The sequence below is a fragment of the Hemiscyllium ocellatum genome, unplaced genomic scaffold, assembly GCF_020745735.1.
Source record: "Hemiscyllium ocellatum isolate sHemOce1 unplaced genomic scaffold, sHemOce1.pat.X.cur. scaffold_246_pat_ctg1, whole genome shotgun sequence".
Lineage (NCBI taxonomy): Eukaryota > Metazoa > Chordata > Chondrichthyes > Orectolobiformes > Hemiscylliidae > Hemiscyllium > Hemiscyllium ocellatum.
Genome location: NW_026868101.1, coordinates 768,274 through 784,716, shown reverse-complemented (window position 1 = coordinate 784,716; position 16,443 = coordinate 768,274).

Here is a 16,443-nt window from a genome sequence, read left to right as displayed (position 1 = left end):
ACAGAGATTACCATGAAAGGGATGCTCTCTCAACCTCACTCCATCACCCATGTGGTGAACTTCAGCGTAAATCACCATGAGTGGTCTCTCTAATGAGAGTTATTTGGGACTCTAATCTATCAAAGTTAGCATTTTTATTTTTTAGCAAACATTTTTTATTGAAAAATATATTTTTTATTATTTTATTAAACCAATAACAAATCAACTCAAATAACTGAACAAAATTACACCCATGTGCATGTATATACAAAATAAGTTAAAGTCTCTAAACGGACAGAAGAAAAACAAAAATAAACAATAAATAATAAATAAATAATACGGCTCAGCATAACAAAATGATAGCTCTCATTCTTCGAGAGCATTAACTGATACACATTCATACGTTCATAATTCTTCATATGTGATTCATTAGACAATATCATCATGGCTATATAAAAACCCTTTTTAGATTGGCATTTCAGGCTGTATCGTGGTAATCCAAAAAGGGTTGCCATATCTTATATATATCTTTGCTTTTCGGTGCACCATACTGGTGAGAACGTCCAAAAGAATATTCTCCATGACGAGCTTACCACCACCCAATAGACCCGGGGGGTTTTCAGACATCCAACACAACAGAATATTTTTTGTAGCACAGGAAGTATGGGGGAGATACTAAAGGAATATTGTGCATCAGTATTTACTGTGAAAAATGATATGGAACATATAAAATGTAGGGAAATAGATGGTGAGACCTTGCAAAATGTCGATTTTACAGAGGAGGAAGTGCTGGACGCCTTAAAACGGGTAAAGGTGGATAAATCCACAGGACCTGAAAAGGTGTACCCGAGAACTCTGTGAGAAGCTAGAGAAGTGATTGTTGGGCCTCTTGCTAAGATATTTGTAATATGGATAGTCACAGGTGACGTCCAGGAAGACTGGAGGTTGGCTAACGTTGTGCCATTGTATAAGAAGGGTGTTAAGGACAATCCAGGGAACTATAGATCAGTGAGCCTGACGTTGGTGGTGGACATGTTGTTGGAGGGAATCGTGAGGGACAGGATGTACATGTATTTGGAAAGGCAAGGACTGATTAGGGATAGTCAACATGGCTTTGTGCGTGAGGAATCATGCCTCACAAACTTGATTGAACTTTTTGTGGAAGTAATAAAGAGAATTGATGAGGGCAGAGGGGTAGATGTGATCTATATGGACTTCAGTAAGGATTTTGATGCGGTTCCCCATGGGAGATTGAATGGCATGGTTAGATCTCATGGAATACAGGAGAACTAGCCATTTGGATACAGAACTGGCTCAAAGGTAGAAGACAGAGGGTGGTGGTAGAGTGTTGTTTTCAGACTGGAGGCCTGTGACAAGTGTAGTGCCACAAGGATCGATGCTGGGTCCTCTACTTTTTGTCATTTACATAAATGATTTGTATGCGAGCATAAGAGGTACAATTAGTAAGTTTGCAGATGACACCAAAATTGGAGGTGTAGTGGAGAGCGAACAGGGTCAGCTCAGATTGACCAAATAGCCAATGGGCTGAGAGGTGGCAGATGCAGTTAAGTTCAAATAAATGCGAGGTGGTGCATTTTGGGAAAGAAAATCTTAGCAGGACTTATACACTTAATGGTAAGGTCGCAGGTAGTGTTGCTAAACAAAGAGACCTTGCAGTGCAGGTTCATAGCTCCTTGAAAGGGGAGTCGCAGGTAGATAGGATAGTGAAGAAGGTGTTTCCTTTATTGGTCAGAGTATTGAGTGCAGGAGTTGTAAAATCATGTTGCGGCTGTACAGGACACTAGTTAGGCCAGTGTTGGAATATTGCGTGCAATTCTGGTCTCCTTCCTATCGGAAAGATGTTGTGAAACTTGAAAGGGTTCAGAAAAGATTTCAAGGATGTTGCCAGCGTTGGAGGATTTGAGGTATAGAGAGAGGCTGAACAGAGTGCGGCTGTTTTCCCTGGAGCGTCGGAGGCTGATGGCTGACATTATAGAGGTTTACACAATTATGAGGGGCATGGATAGAGTAAGTAGGTGCAGTCTTTTCCCTGGGTTTGGGTAGTCAGAACGAGAGGGTATAGGTTTAGTGTGAGAGGGGAAAGATATAATAGAGAACGACGGGGCAACTATTTCACACAGAGAGTGGTACGTGTATGGAATGAACTGCCAGGTGATGTCTGGGAGGCTGATATAAGTGCAACATTTAAGAGGCATTTGGATGGGTAAATGAATAAGAAGGGTGTGGAGGGTTATGGGCCAGGTGCTGGCAGGTGAGACTAGATTGGTTTGGGATATCTGGTCGGTATGGAAGGGTTGGACCGAAGGGTCTGTTTCCATGCTGTACATCTCTATGACTCTATGACTTGTATTAATCTCTGATTTTTGGTGCACCATGCTGGTGAGAAAGTCCAAAGGGATATTCTCCATGATGAGCTTACAATGACCCAACAGACCCGGGGATTTTTCAGGCATCCAACACAACAGAATATATTTCCTAGTCCACAAAGTACGGATATATATTTTTTCGCATATGCATCTGCGTAAGATACTCTGGGCATGCCCAGGAAAGAGAAATCGGGTCCATCTCCAATTCGGTCCCCAAGACCCACTTTACCACACCTAACAGTGCTCCAATATATACGAAGCCTGCAGCAGGACCACATGAAATGAGTAGAGTGTCTGTAGTCATTCTGCATTTCGGACATGCTGAAGATAATCCCACTTTGACTTTTGAGAGAAAATCTGATGTCAGATAGACCCTATGAAGAATTTTCAACTGCATGGAATGGGCCCTATAACAGATCAAAATCTTTCGAGCATTTTCACAAATATCATCCCATGTCTCCGAAGAGATCTAAACTACCAACTCTCTCGCACAGACATCACGGAGTTGCACTGTCTTTTCTAAGAGGAGACTCTCCAACAAATGATAAAGGGTACTGACAGAGAGTGTATTCGTAACAATAAGCACCCGCTTCTCTCTATCGGATCTGTAAGAGTCTGTTAAAAAGTTTTTTTAAAAAATCAAATCTCTAATCTAGAAAAAAATGAAGAAGTCTCTACGTGGTAGTCCATACTTACAAGTTATTTGATCAAATGATATCATTATTTCTCCCTCAATTAACACGTGGTGGCTCAGTAGTTTGCACTGCTGACTCACAGCACCAGGGTCACTGGTTTGTTTCCTGTCTTGGGTGATTGGCTGTGTGGAGTTAGTATATTCTCAATTGTGTCTGTGTAGGTTTCCTCCCACATTCACTAAGATGTGCAGGTTAGATGACTTGGTCATTGCTAAATTGCTCATAGTGTTCCACAATCTGTAAGTTGGGACTTTAGTCGGGGTAAATATAGGATGGTAGGGGAATGGGTCTGGCTGGGTTACTCTTCAGAGGGTCGAAGCGGACTTCCTGGGCCCAAGGACCTGTTTCCACACTGTAGGGATTTGACTAATTCAAAATCACCCAAGCAAGCTACCCCCTCACTGCCCACAGTTTAAACCTGGAATCCGTTATCCCAGATTGACAACCTGGTATACCAATTAAACCGGTAAGAAACAGTTTTTGCTGTATTGCCCTCGATCTGACACAGTGTCCTTCAAGTTTTAACAGTATTGATAATCAGTAGTTTTGACAATGCTCCATAGATGTTGTCATTTTATCTAAGAATAAGAGACTAATAAGGGTTCACTTTGTCTGAGTGGGCTCAATGTCTGGCCGTATTGATACCGAGTCCTCAGCGGTCCAGGCACTGACATAGGATGATAAAAGACCTTAATTGCTTGCTTTTAATAGGGGAGATTTACCCCCCACAATCTGTGGGGCAGTTGCAATTTTGTTAGCTTGATAAAGAATCGCTTATGGTACCAAATAAAAGAGCTAAACCCGCCATTATGTTTGCTAAATATATGTCTGGGAAACATTCAAAGAAAGCATTCGCACGGGTTCTTGGAAATGAGGAAGGACATTCGTTTTAATAACAGCTATCCGACCTAGCCAGGATATTGGAAATGCCTCCCATCTTTGAAGGTCTTGTTTAATTTTGTCAAACAAATGGACACAGTTCACGTTAAATAAATGATCAAAGACGGATGTAATGAATATACTGAAATAGGGAAACCACACCAGGGACCATTTAAATGGTAAGCAGGATTTGCCCTCAGTATCAGGTGTTCCGCTAAGACCTCCCATAGGCATGGCCTCCAACTTGGTAACATTAATCTTATCACCCAGAAAGGCAACAAGCGAATTAATGCATTGCATCACATGAACTAACAAAATTGCGGGATTGGACAAAAAAAACATAAGACCCTCATCTGCATACAATGTAATCTTACGTGAATTCTATCCCACTTCTGGGTCAGATGTGTTGGCATCCCGACGGATGGCCTCCTCCAGTGGCTCAATCACCAACGAAAACAACAATGGTGAAAGGTGTCAACCTTGTTGGCTGCCTGGAGAAATATTAATATTAATTGCCACACCATTACTGAGAACTGCAGCCAGAGGATCACGGGAAAGGTCCCTCACCAACCTGATAAAAACTTTGCGTAGACCAAACCTTTCTAATGTACAGAAGAGATCCGCCCATTCAACCCAAACAAATGCCTTCACTCATCTAAAGGGATCAATAATCCCTGGACAGATTGTAGTTGACACTCTTGGATCATATTGAGTAAACTCTTAACAGTGTTGGAAAATCTGTGGCCCTTTATAAAGCCTGTTTGGTTCTCTTTGGCAACGGAAGGCAGCAAGGGTTTCCAGCCTTAATGCACGGGTCTCAGACAGGATTTTGAGACCAACATTTAAAAGTGAGATTGGCGTGTAAGAAGCACAATCATCCAGGGTCTTCCTTTCTTCAGCATCAGAGAGATATGAGCCTCTCTTAAGGATGTAAGGAGGGGTTCGTGACTCTATGAGTGATGGAACATGTTAAAATCAGCCCTGACAAAAGGTTTCTAAATTATTTATAAAATTCACTAGTAAATCCGTGAGGAACGTGCGCCTTTACATTCTGAAGCTGCTTCACACCCTCCTGCACTGACAATGTTGCATTATGATGCAACACTTATTCAGGGGTTACTCCTGGAAGATCTAGCTTCTTGAAAAATGACTCCATCATAATACATCTATCCTCATAATGTTCAGTCTGAAATAATTCGGAGAAAAATCTTGGACAGGCTGCATTAATGTTTTTGGAATTGAAGGTAAGGATCCCAGTACCTTCCCTAATTGAGGTAATGGCTTGAGAGGGGCGCTCGTTTTCCTGGCAAGATCGGCTAAATACTTGCCTGGCTTATCAATATGTTCAAACACCCTTTGATTTGCAAAAGTAAGTTCCTTCTTGGCTGTCTGTGTGAGCGTGGAATTCTCTGTAGACCGAAGCGTTGTGATCCTCTGCAGTTTAGACACCGAGGGTCAATTACAGTATGCCCTCTCAGCTGCCCTCAGATGTGCCTCAAACCAGCGTTCCTGCTCCCCCTACTGCTACATTCTCAGGAATAATTATTGCTTTGGCATAAGCCTTAACAATTGCCCATAGAATGGATGGCTTACTGGTTAAATCTGACTTAATGGCTAAGAAAGTTCTGAATTCATTGCAGAAATGTCAATGAACTAACTAGCCTTAAGAATAAAGGGATACATTCGCCAGTGTCTCGAATCTGTCGTATTGCCCTTAATCTTATTCAATAACTATGGTCAGAAATGGTAATATTCCCAATTGTGCAGAATGCCACCGAATCTAAGATTGTTGCAGGGATGGGGAAGAGATCAATCATCGTGTGGCATTTCTGTGGTTAAAGGAGAAAATAAAATCCCTACTTGTGAGGTAACCTGCCTCCAGACATCCACTAGCTCTAGTTCTGCACACAAATCCACTAATTGCTTGCATTACAACAAGAGTATTGGGGGACCTTTGGATATTCTGACAACCGTGGGGCATATAAGGCAGTTGAAATCTCCTTACCAATTATGTGCCATGATGCAAGATAACTGAATTTGGATAAAGCATCTACCAGGATTTTAAGGGGGTGCGCCGGGTGCAGTAGTGAGGGGTGGAGGGTCGCAATTATCATTCCAAATATTGGATTATTTACCATAATTCAATGCTTTGGGGATTATGATCCTCCCGTGAGTTTCAAATACAATCTAGTAATTTAAATGGAAGATTCTTCTTATCCAGTATAGCTTCTCCCCGACTCCTAGTATTAAAAGACGAGAAATAAACCCGATCAAACCCGCTCTGCTGTAACGTCAAATTTTCCTTGTCATCTCCTGCAATAGGACAGCATCCACCCTCTCTGTTTTAAGACGAGGAAGTAAACTTTTCCTTTTGACTGGGCAATGGCTCCCCTTAATGTTCCAGGTACACCATTGAAGCACATCGACATCCGGAACACACTGTAGCAACATTTGAGAGAGGAGGAACTCGAATTACTGATCACTAATAAACAACGTCTCATAGAGATTTAAAACTACACAAACTAAAAATACTACAACGGGCAAGCTCTCAAAACTTTCCAAAACTAAACATATAAAAAACCAAAAAACAAACAAAATCGATCGGGGAATTTAAAATGTCCACAAAAAGAATGATGAGAATTAGATTAGGGCCAACCAAGGATAGTAGTGGGAAGTAGTGTGTGCAATCAGAGGAGATAAGGGAAGCACTAAATGAATATTTTTCAACAGTGTTCACTCTAGAAAACGACAATGTTGTCGAGAAGATTACTGAGACAAAAGGCTACAAGACAAGGTGGAATTGAGGTTCACAAGGAGGAGGTATTAGAAATCCTGCAGAGTGTTGAAATAGATAAGTCCCCTGGGCCGGATGGGATTTATCCTACGATCATCTAGGAAGCCAGGGAGGAGACCGCCGAGACTTTGGCATTGATCTTTGAATTGTCGTTGTCTCGAGGAATAGTGCCAGAAGCCTGAAGGATAGCAAATGTGGTTCTCCTGTTCAAGAAGGGGAGTAGAAACAATCCTGGTAATTATAGACCAATGAGCCTTACTTCAGTTGTTAGTAAAGTGTTGGAAAAGGTTAGATGAGATCGGATTCATAATCATCTAGAAAAGAATAATTTGATCAGGGATAGTCAGCACGGTTTTGTGAAGCATACTCGTGCCTCATAAACCTTTTTGAGTTATTTGAGAAGGTGACCATACGGGTAGAAGTGATTAAACCGGTTGATGTGCTTGTATATGGATTTAAGCAAGGCGCTCAATAAGATTCCCCACGGTGGGCTATTTTACAAAATGCAGAGAAAGGGATTGTGGAAGATATAGCAGTTTGGATCAGTAATTGGCTTGCTGAAAGAAGACAGGGTGATTGTTGATAGGAAATGTTCATCCTGCAGTCCAGTTGCCAGTGGTGTACCGTAAGGGTCGGTATTGGGTCCACTGTTGTTCGTCATTTTTATAAACGACCTGGATGAGGGCATAGAAGGGTGGGTTAGTAAATTTGCAGACAACACTATGTTGGTGTAGTTATGGATAGTGACGAAGGGTGTTGTAGGTTACAGAGAGACATATATAAGCTGCAGAGTTAGGCTGAGAGGTGGCAAATGGAGTTTAATGTGGACAAGTGTGAGGTGATTCACTTTGGTCATAGTAACCGGAATGTAAAGTTCTGGGCTGATGGTAGGATTCTTGGTAGTGTGGATGAGCAGAGAGATCTCGATGTCCAGGTACCACCCAGGTTGACAGAGTTGTTAAGAATGTATACAGTGTTTTAGCTTTTGTTAATCGAGGGATAGGTTCCAGAACCATGAGGTTATGCTACAGCTGTACAAAACTCTAGTGCGGCCACACTTGGAGTATTATGTATAGTTCTGGTCATGCATTATAAGAAGGATGGGGAAGCCTTGGAAAGTGCGCAGAGGAGATTTGCTAGGATGTTGCCTGGTATGGAGGAAAGGTCTTACGAAGAAAGGCTAAGGGACTTGAGGCTGTTTTCGTTAGAGAGAAGAACGTTGAGAGGTGATTTAATAGAGACATATAAGATAATCAAAGGGTTAGATCGGGTGGACAGGGAGACCTATTTTCCAAGAATGGTGATGGCGACGGGGAATAGCTTTGAATTGAGGGGTGATAGATATAGGACAGATATCAGAGGTAGTTTCTTTACTCAGAGAGTAGTTAGGGTATGGAATGCTTTGCCTGTAACGATAGTAGAATCGACAAGTTTAAGTGCATTTAAATCGTCATTGGACAGGCAAATGGGCGTACATGGAATAGTGTATGTGGGATGGGATTCAGATTGGTATGACAGGTCGGGGCAACATCGAGGGCGGAAGGGCCTGTACTGCATTGTAATGTTCTGTGTTCTATATCATCACACGATTTTGTTTTCTGAATCACCGCTGCTGAAAAGTCCCAAAGGATGTAATCCTGGAACCTTTGAATTAAAGCCATCGGATCTTTCTCCTGAGTTCTGGAAGCTTCCATTAGTCTTTGTTTATCCCCATAACTATGTAACCACACGAGGACAGTGTGAGAGCGCTGGCCTGAGCCTGACCTGTGCACCGTAACCCGATGAACTGTCTCAGTCTTCATCCGTCCCTCTTCAGTTTCGAAGTGAAGGAATCGCTGCAGCCAGTTCTCAAAAAATACTGACTGGCTGACCACCTGCTGTCTGGGCCAGCAGACCGACAATGTGAATATTCTTCATCCTGTCCCTGTTCTCGAGGTCATTATCATCGTGTTCAGTTGAGATACGTACTTGTTTTTCAAGGACTTGGGTCCTCTACTGAGAGGAATCAATCGCGGTCTCTGCCACTGCATTTCGGAGCTTGATATCGTCTGTTCTATTTCCAAGGCTGTCAAGTTGCTCCTCATATTTTTGGAGCGCGTCTGAGAGTAGCAGTGGTTCTAGCCACGGTTGATCTTTTCTTTAATCATGCCTTCAATCATTTTAGGTAACTTGGTGAACTCAGTGACCAAGGCCTGGTGAGTAACTGGATCTATTGAAGAGCAGAGTGGGTTGCAGCTCCAGCCTCAGGCATGCTCGATGCTTCTGACGGGTGCACCGTGTGTTGGGACTTATTCGATCCTATCCCCTGTTTTGTCATTTCCACTTAACAAACCGGCATCAGTAAAGATTCTATCACACTTTTAGTGTTGAATTTTAAGTAAATTGCTGGGATGGATTGGATTAGGGAACCACTTTGCCCGTGCTGTGATGCAGAGCCCAACAAAGCAGACTTGCCGAATCGACGCTATCTTGGATTTCCCCTTAATATTTTATCAATATTATCATTTTGTTTTCTTTATATTCCTGGATGTTCTTGAGCAGTGTGATTTTGTAGCACTGTCAGCATTTCCCCAACACTGCACATTCCTGCCATTCCCCGATAATCCTTGACTCCGTTATTATTTATGAACCTTCTGTCTGTGCCTCCAAGGTATTCAATATCTCTGACTCCAATGCTCTGCGGGGAAGAGAGTTCCAAATACTCACCATTGTGAAAACAAAAATTAGCCTCATCTGTGTGAGAGATTATTTTTGCCTCCTTACCCGAGAAAGGATGTAATTAAATTGCAAGCAGTTCGGAGGTGTTTCATTTCATGTATTCCTGGTATGAGGGTCTTATATTATGAAGGTTTTAATAGGTTACTCTTGGAATGAGAGGTGATCTTATTGAAACATACAAACCTAGAGGAGAGTAGATCAGATAGATGCCCATTGTGTGTTTGTATAGTCCAAACTTCTTCTCACTTTAACCTCTAGAGTGTGGAAGTAGGATAGTCCGTCCATCATATCCACATTGACCCTCGGGACAGTATCGCCGCCCCGGATCTGCCCCCCTACTCTATCCATGTAACCCTGCAGTTACCATGACTAACCTATCTAACCTACACATCCCTGTGCACTACGGGCAATTTAGCATGGCTAATCCGCTCTAAGCTGCATACCTTTGGACTATGGGAGGAATCTTGAAGGAAACCCACACAAACATTGGAGAATGGTCAAGATCCACATCGAGGGTGGCCCGAGGTTGGAATTGAACGCAGCTCCTTGGTGATGGGTGATAGCCGTGCTAACCACAGATCCACCATGCGCATCCATTAGTTCTATTAGTTTTTTTGTGGCTGATTAAAGAAATCTGTCTGACTTGTTGCTGTCACTGAACCTGACCCAGTCTGAGAATTTTATCATCGGTCATATCACCAACCTGGTTACATTTAAAAGTTTTTGTGAGCAGTGGAGGAGTGGGACTAGAAAAGGAAACAGTGACATCCTCCAACCTCAGGAATATAGGAAAAATTTACAAAGTGGGAATTCTCTTTCCCAAAAGTTTGGGATGGCCAGACATTTATATTATAACGAGGCTATCTTTGTCTAATTTTCGAAAACAGGTGAATCAGGGATAATGGTGCATGGAGAGAAAAGTGCAGCTGGGACCACAATGAGATGAGCCATGACCTCATTTACTGGTGGAGTAGTTTCAAAGGGCCGAATGGCCCCCTCATGTTCCTCAGCCCTATGTTCTGATGTTCCATTCAGCCCTTCCAGCCTGCTACGTGGTGGCCGATCCTGGCCACTCCGATGGTTTGGTGTAGGTTGGGAGATTACTTGGAAAATCCAGGCTGGATCAGGAAGTGAACCCCCCACCCCAATTCCTGTTTCCAGGCGTCCCCTTTCTGTAACTTCTGCTCCAGATGTGTGTCATGTTGCAGCCCCAGATACGCTGGGAATACAGCCCGCATACCCCACCCAGGGTGAAATCAACAAATCCTCTGCTCGCCCTGAATGCAACATTGTACAACACGATTTCTAGGAAAATAACCCGTAACTTCACAAAAGCACAATGCGAAATGAATAAATAGGAACAGGAGAAGATCATTCTGACGTTTAATAAGAACATGGCTGATCTACTCCAGGGCTCAACTGCACTTTCTTGCTGACCCCTTGTATCCCTCCACACCTCTCTGGGTCAGGGAATTCCAGGCATTCACGACCTTCTGAGAGAAGGCACCACTTTGCATCTCAGATTGAAATCAATGTTCCTGATTCGGTATCTATATCCTCGAGTTCGACACTTTGGCCAAGAATGGAAACTACTTCTCAATATCTACCTTCTCAAGCCCTTTCTGTGTCTTGTATTTTTCAGCAGTGTCACTCACCATCCATTTAAACCCCAATGAATAATTGCCTCACCATTTTAGAGATTCTCAATTACACAATCATTTCATCCGAGGAACCCGTCAAATGAACCAACCTAGTTATTTGCTGCATCAGCATGCTGACGTTATGTTTCATACACAGGAAGACTCCGATCCTTTTGTACTGCTCCTTTTCTGGAAGTCCTTTCCATTAAGTAACAGCCTGCCATCCACAAACTCAGATGTATATTGCACTCAACTCCTTCCTTCAGGCTATCAGTATAGATTGTAAATAACTGATGCCATCGGACTAATAGCTGTAGCACTTCAGCAGATACACCTTTATTTTGAAGATTTATTCATCCTGACTCTCCAATTGCTATGAGCTAAACAATCATCATCCCATGTTAATACATTATCCATCATCCTGCGAGCTTCAGTCTTGTGTAAGAATTTATATTTTGTAATACCTTGTGGAAAATCTCTGGAAAGCCTGGTGTCTCCCAGATCTCCTTTATCAAGTCCGCTTGTTACATTCTCAGACATCTCCTAAATTGATTAGATTACTTACAGTGTGGAAACAGGCCCTTCGGCCCAACAAGTCCACACCAACCCGCCAAAGAGCAAACCACGATTCACCCCTTTACCTAAATATATGGGCAATCTAGCATGGTCAATTCACCTGGCCTGCGCATCTTTGGACTGTGGGAGGAAACCAGAGCACCCAGAGGCAACCCACGCAGATACGGGGAGAATGTGCAAACTCCACACAGTCAGTTTCCTGAATCGGGAATTGAACCCGGGTCTCTAGCGTTGTGAGGCAGCACTGCTAACCACTTTGCCACTGTGCTGGCCACCTGCCTCACTTCTCACTCTCTCTTTGCATGATTTTACAGGGCAAAGTATATTTTCCCTTTCACAAAACCACACTGACTCAGCGTGAAGCGTTTCTAAATGTCCATGCTTGCCAGGTTTTCCAAATTAAGCTCGTCCCATCTGCTTTCATTTGGCCCATATGGCTCTAATTGTTTACCATTCATATGTTTGTCCAAATGATATTTAAATGTTTTAGCTGTACATGCATCTACCAATCTTCCTCTGGCAGCTCATTCGATACCCATACCACCCTCTGTGTAAAAGTTTGCCCATTCGTTCCTTTTAAATCTTCCCTCTATCACCTTAAACCTATGCCAACTGTGGCTGAACTCCTCCATGCTGTTAGAAATATCTTGTCTATTCAAACTATCCATATCTTTCATGATTTTACAAACTTTTACAATGTCACCACCTAACCCCACCACATTCCATCTGATACTAACTTCAAGAACAAGCATTTAAAGACAAATACTGCAAATTTAAACAATATTAAACATGACAGGTAAACAATACTCAGCCCAAACTTCATATGGTGATTAGTTTTTCTCCATATTACAATACTAAGGCAGCATGAAACGCTTACTAGTGCCAATAAGAAGTCAAACACCTGAATTCCTTTATCTAATCGGGGTGATTATCTCGACAGTGAAAACGTATCTATGGCCAGATCTATATAATGCCACATACTCAACATTCTCCCTCCTGGCCTCCCTATGACCTTGTTTGGTTGTAACTTCTTTATCTTGCATTCAACAGAGAGAACCCCTTTTCCCGCATTCACAGCTTAATTTAAACCCATTTTACATCATCCACTCATTCACTGCTGCTAAAAGCCCGTTTACCTTTGCCGCACACTGTTTTCTCTGTCACCCACCCCCCACCTCTGTCAAGGGATTAAAAATCCATGTTTCCAATCCTTTTCAGTTGTGAAGAAGTGTCACACTGGGCTTGAAATGCTAACGCTGTTTCTCTGTCTCTGCAGATGATGACAGACCTGCTGAGTACTCCAGAAATGAATAGGCACAGAACACATTTTCACGAAAACAAATAAATATGGATACTGAAATAAAAATAGAAAAATTGCTGGAGAAAGTGGGAGCTTTGTAGAGGGGCACTGGACCTGAAGGTTTAACTCTGCATTCACTCCAGAAGATGCTGCAACATTTTCAGTAATTTGTTCAGCAATTTCTGTTTTTGGGCAATTTTCAAAGAAGGATGTCAAAGATGTTCAAACATCCTGTCCAACATGGAGTGCCGCACATTGGGAACTGAACAATAATGCATGGTGCACAAGTTCCTTAAGTCAGAAACTGCATAAGACTGACATCACTGACACTGCAGAGCTTTTAGTCATGGTCAGGGAGAAAAAACAGAGGGAGACACATTCGCTTCAGATGCAGAAGTTGGCATTGTGGAAAAGAAACGATTCAGATTATTAGCTTAAATGGTTAGAGTTAAAGTAACAAATTGGAAGCGTGACACCAGGGAAATGCCATCAGTATGAAAATGGAAGTGTTACTGCATCAGAAACCAGGTTAGGTCACTGAATACAGGGTTCATGACAAGGTTGGAATCACGTGCACCTAAACCTGTTGACAACCCATGAAAACTACCACACGTGTCTGGTTGCATTCCAAATAGCAGAATTAACTTCTGATGGAGAGGGGGAAATGGTCACAAGACTAACAGATCGGATCTAAGCTCTGTCGTTCTGCTAAATCCAAGCATAAATGTCGATGGACTATTTAACAATTTACTGGAGGAGAGGTCTCTAGAAATATCCTCATCCTAAGTATCGGAACACCTCTGTACATCAGTGAAAAAAAAAGTCAAGGTTGTGGTGTCTGCACTATCCTCAGCCAGAAGTGTTGAGTGGATGATCCAAGTCACACTCATCATGATGCCCACAGACTCACAGGTGCCAGTCTTCCAGCAATTCGATCCGCTGCACGTGACATGAAGAAACAGCTGAACACATTAGATACGACAATGGTGGGCCCTGACTCTATTCTAACAATAGGACTTAACACTTGTGCTGCACCGCAAGCCGTGTCGCTGGGGAAGCTGTTTCATTCCAGCTCCAACTCTGACATCTCACTGGCAATGTGTAAAATTACTCAGCTTTGTCCAGTCCTCAAAGAGGAGAATAACTACAATCTGATCAATTACCACCTCCTCAAGTCCAATCACGATAGTTAAACTTGTGGGAATTCTTTTTGAGAGAGCTGTCAATTACCACCGAAATAATCAGGTCAGTGTGGTTTCCGAAAGGTCCCCATGTGGAGATGGTGCTGTTGTGGAAATATCATTGGATTACTAACCCAGACCAGAATAATGCTCTGGCAGCTGGTGGAAGTTAAAAATAATTAATGAAATATCGAGACCAAAAATCTGGTGTATTTAATAATGATCTTGTGTTCAATGTCGATTGTAAACATCGATCTACTATACCAATATACTTTCAGGAAGCAAATCTCCCGTGCTTTCCTGGTCTGGCATAAAAGTGACTCCAGACGTACAGACATATTATAAACTTTTCAATGGTCTCTGAATCGGCCAAACAATACACTCAATTGTATCAAACTGCTCTGAGGTCTGAAAGGATAAAATCGGACAGAACACCTGCCACCAGCCTCGTTATCAGAAAAGGGAATGGGAAACATAGCCCTGTCGACCCTGCAGAGACATCCTTCATAATATCTGAGAGCATGTGACAAAACTTCCAGAGCTTTCCCACAGACTGCACAGAAACATTGGTAAACGAGGAGGTCATTCAATACAGTGAGGTTTCCACATGGTAGTTCATGGCCGAACATCTCCTCAATGCAGTTTCCCCATACAATCTTCATATTCCACAATATCTTTAAACATTGTGAAATATAAACCGAGAGCAGATGCAGTGCTTTCGGCCCTCAAGTTTGCTCCTCTATTCAATATACACGCGGTTCTTTGATAACGTAGAACATAGAACATAGAAAAATAAAGCGCAGTACAGGCCCTTCGGCCCTCGATGTTGAGCAGACCAAACCCTACCTAACCTACACTAGCCCAATAACCTCCATATGCTTATCCAATGCCCACTTAAATGACCATAAAGAGGGAGAGTACACCACTGCTACTGGCAGGGCATTCCATGAACTCACAACCCGCTGAGTACAGAATCTACCCCTAACATCTGTCCTATACCTACCACCCCTTAATTTAAAGCTGTGTCCCCTAGTAACAGCTGACTCCATTAGCGGAAAAAGGTTCTCACTGTCAACCCTATCTAAACCCCTAATCATCTTGTACACCTCTATCAAATCTCCCCTAAACCTTCTTTTCTCCAACGAGAACAGCCCCAAGTGCCTCAGCCTTTCCTCATACGATCTTCCTACCATGCCAAGCAACATCCTGGTAAACCTCCTCTGCACTCGTTCCAATGCCTCCACGTCCTTCCTATAGTATGGCGACCAAAACTGCACACAATACTCCAGATGAGGCCGCACCAGAGTCTTATACAACTGTAACATGACCTGAGGACTCCGGAACTCAATTCATCTACCAATAAAGCCTAGTACGCAATATGCCTTCTTCACAGCACTATTTATCTGGTTGGCAACTTTCAGAGATCTGTGTACCAAGATCCCTCTGCTCATCCACACTACCAAGTAGCCTACCATTAGCCCAGTAATCCATCTTCTTGTTACTCCTACCAAAGTGAATGACTTCACACTTAGTTACATTGAACTCCATTTGCCACCTTTCTGCCCAGATCTGCAGCTTATCTATATCCCGCTGTAACCTGCCACATCCTTCTTCGCTGTCTACAACTCCACCGACTTTCGTGTCATCCGCAAACTTGCTCACCCAGCTTACAAGCCCCTCCTCTAGGTCATTTATAAAAATGACAAACAGCAATGGTCCCAAAACAGATCGTTGTGCAACACCGCTAGTAACTGCACTCCAAGATGAACCTATACCATCAACTACTACCCTCTGTCTCCTTCCAGCCAGCCAATTCCTAATCCAAACCTCGAATGCACCCTCAATGCCATACCTCCGTAGTTTTTGCATTAGCCTACCATGGGGTACCTTATCGAACGCCTTACTAAAATCCATATACACAACATCTACTGCTTTACCCTTGTCCACTTCCTTGGTCACCTTCTCAAAGAACTCAATAAGGTTTGTGAGGCACGACCTGCCCTTCACAAAACCATGCTGACTATCCTTGATCACATTATTCCTATCCAGATGTTCATAAATCCTATCCCTTTCAATTCTCTCTAAGACTTTGCCCACAACAGGAGTTAGACTCACCGGCCTATAGTTACTAGGGTTATCCCTACTCCCCTTCTTGAACAAGGGGACAACATTCGCTATCCTCCAGTCTTCTGGCACTATTCCTGTAGACAATGACGACATAAAAATCAAGGCCAATGGCTCCACTATCTCCTCCATAGCTTCCCAGAGGATCCTAGGATAAATGCCATCAGGCC